Here is a 3,692-nt window from a genome sequence, read left to right on the forward strand (position 1 = left end):
TTTATAAATGGGTATTTTGTCATATCTTGCCCTGTCCGACGGAAAGGACACCTTTTAAGTGCGTTGAACTAAGATAGTTTCCCTTTTCTCCCTCTGTTATAACCTATCGTTTCCTGGCCTCAGAATGGAAATCAGTAACTTGATAAGTGGTTTGCAAAGTAATCTGGCTTCACTACAGTCACTGTAATTACTTTGATGTGCCCCGCTGAGATATAATTTGGGAACTTATTACATAGGCTTTTCTAGGGAGGTTGGCAGCTGTTAGTCCCATGGTTGTCCCAGGAGGCTATGCCAGAGCTAGCTGTTGATCTTACACATTGTGTTCTTCTTAATAAGGCATGAGACCTAGCTGGCCCAGGCTCTGCTATGAAGATTTTAATTGTTAAAAAGCATAAAGACTTTACATTCTGATGGGCAGTCCAACTACCAGTCCTACTTGTCTTTACTGTCATAACTAAAAGTTGCAGTTACCCTAGAGTTCATTTAGACTCAAAGGTACCCCATGTATGTCAGAGTAGATTAAACACCCTGCAGAAATCACGACAATAATAGCACCACTTTGTGTTCTTAGGGAAATCTGAAAATACGATATAATAGTTACGTAACTTTTTGATCATTATCATTGTTATCTCATTTGAGAACACCACCACAAGTTCTATAGGACCAGTGCTATTTCTATTTTATGGATGCTCAAATCAAACCAAACCCACGGCTGTCAAGTCAATTCGGACTCATGGTGATCCTGTAGGACGGAGTCGAACTACCCAATGGCTTCCATAGGCTGCCGCTCTCTATGGAACGCATGTCGCTCTTCACGGTCCTGGCAACAATTCAGTCTCCACATCAAGAGCCTGAATTGGGTCAGTATGCCTCTTCTCAGACTTCCATTCCAGGGTTTCAACCCCAGATTTTTCTTGTTGAGGTTATTGTTCTAGCATATCTGCATTTAAAAAACTTGGCTCTGTTCTGATTTTATTAGCTATGGCAAAAGCAGTTCAAAGTCTTGCTTTTTACCCTTCAGTAGACTCGGGGTTCCTGGGAGGTGTCTCCTTTTTTTTTTTAAATAGAGAATTCTTAGTCTTTCTGCTAACCAGGAAAAAGTTGAATGGTTTATGGAATATTTCTTAACCAATTGTGTTCCTCAAATAAGATGATGAGATTTAGCGAGCAAAAGCAATAACAATAAACTTTTAGTGTAAGTATGTACCAAAATGTTGTATTTGATCTCATCTGCCTTTCTTCTGACAATCCCACTCAAAAGATAAAGAAGAACAATAGACACTTGGGGTTCTTTGATTGCATTTAAAATCTTCAGGCTTCATTTCCAGGGAAGGCCATTTAGTATTTAATTATGATGATTTTTGTCATCTTAATGCTTATAAGTCAGTCCTAAGTTTCTGAGAATTAAATTGAAACAGAAAACTCTGATCTCTGTTATAGCATTTCAGTTCCAGCTTGTCTTCTAGAGCCTAATTAATTGAGTATTGAATTAGGAGGAGTCTAGCTAATTTGTCAAGAGACTTTTCATTTCTTTGTTGACTTGATGCACCTGAGTCCTTCAACACGCTGTTCTAAATTCACCTGAGGGGAGATCAAACTTACAGCACACAAATGGGAAAAATGAAACCGCCTGTCAGTGAGATTAAGATAGACAGAACCACATGCTGTTTACACGATTAAATGAAGTGTTTGTGACCATCACCATGGAAACAAGTAGTATGGAGGTGTGCAGAGGAGGGGAGATCAAAGGTTTCTCCAGATAGAAGGCTGACATATGGATTTTTAAAAAATCAGATGAAGCTGTTATGTCTAACAGAAGGTATGAAGGCTAATACATACCCAAGGAGGTGTCACATGCATGTACTATACCTTCTCAGTTGAAACCTGCATTTTTCTGGAAAGTTCTAGAGAAGTACACAAGGATCATGGAGAGTATCAGGAGAACTTGAAAGCCTGGTGTCTTATGTCAAGTGCAGTAGTCAACCTGACTCCGGCATACTCATCTGCACTTCAATGGGATCCACATGGAGGCCAGATTCTACTGCCTGATGTCCCTCCGTACTAGCATTATACAGTATTGGAACTTTAAACTTTGGGTTGACCTTAACTCAAATTTAGGGAAGCACCAGATCAACCAAACCACTTCCATGGAGTTGATTCCTACTCACAGTGATCCTGTAAGGTTTCTGAGGGTGTAAAGCCTGTAGGGAACAGACCAAAACCAAAGCCAAAAGCCAAACTCACTGCCCTGGAGTCAATGCTGACGCATCGTGACCCCCTGTGGGTTTCTGAGACTGTAACGTAGAAAGCCCAGTCTTTCTTCTGCTGATCTGCTGGTGGCTTCAAACTGCTGACCATGCAGATCACAGCCCACTGTGTAAGGGAACAGACGGTCCCATCTTTCTCCCTTAGAGGGGCTAGTGGCTTTGAACCATCTTTGCAATTAGCAGTCCAACCTTTCCGTAACAGAACAGCCATGGTGGATATTTATTAGCCCAGCAACATCTCTGCTGGGAAGTGAGTCAGTAAATCACTGTGGCCGTGAGATGGAGGGCTATGATTGGCCATCTCATAGCCATGATGATTCGTTGTCTCAACAAACATGCAGTGAGGACCTGGAGGGATTTATTTGTCCAAAAAAGGGGGTCAAATTCCCTGCCCCAGGCAGCGGCCGCTGTAGAAAAGAGCATGGCAGTTGGTCGTTCCTCAAAACGTTAAACATAGACTTACCACAACCCCTCAAATATCAAACCCATTTCTGTCAAGTTGATTCTGACTCATAATGACTCTACCATACAGGGTTTCTAAGGCTCCCAATCTCTCAAGTAGCAGGATGACCTCATATTTCTCCAGTCTTGCAATGACAGTCCAGTGCTTACCCAACAGGGCCACCAGGGAACCCTAGAATTACGATGTGACCCAGCAATTCTACTCCTGGGTCTATAAGGATGCCAAAGACTTAAGAGCAGGGACCCTAACAGATCCTTGCACATCAATGTCCATTCCAGAGCTATTCACAATAGCCAAAGTGTGCAAATAATTCAAGTGTCCATCATCAGAATAATGGACTGACAAAACACGGGTTATCCACATAATGGGATATTATTCTTCCATTAAGAGAAGTTCTGGCAAATGCTATGTCATGAATTAACCTTGAAAACGTTATTCCAAGTAAAAGGCATCAGAACAGAAGAATAAATATTTTATGAGTCCATTTTTATGAAATATCTAGATTAGGCCAATGCATAGAGACAGGAGATTCGTGGTTACAATGGGCTAGGGAGAGTGGAAGTAAACAGAAAATCTCTTCTGTGCCTGGAGGAGTGAATTCTAAAGAAGGGATACTAACAATGAAGACCATTCAATAAACAAATGTTCACTGAGCAGCTGAGTCAGACACTACTATAGACTGTGGGACTGTGGGAGTTAGATGATATTATGTCATTGTGAAGATGCATGGAAGTGTAGGGATGAAATCCCAACTCTCAATTAGGTTACCAAGTCTCACCATTCCACTTCTTTTTTTGTTTGTTTTTATTTTAAATCATTTTATTAGGGGCTCATACAACTCTTATCACAATCCATACATACATCACTTGTGTAAAGCACATTTGTACATTCATTGCCCTCATCATTCTCAAAACATTTGTTCTCCACCTAAGCCCCCGGCATCAGCTCCTCATTTTCCCCTC

The sequence above is a fragment of the Echinops telfairi genome, unplaced genomic scaffold (assembly GCF_000313985.2).
Source record: "Echinops telfairi isolate 266 unplaced genomic scaffold, ASM31398v2 ScPeMD7_7439;HRSCAF=8477, whole genome shotgun sequence".
Classification (NCBI taxonomy): domain Eukaryota; kingdom Metazoa; phylum Chordata; class Mammalia; order Afrosoricida; family Tenrecidae; genus Echinops; species Echinops telfairi.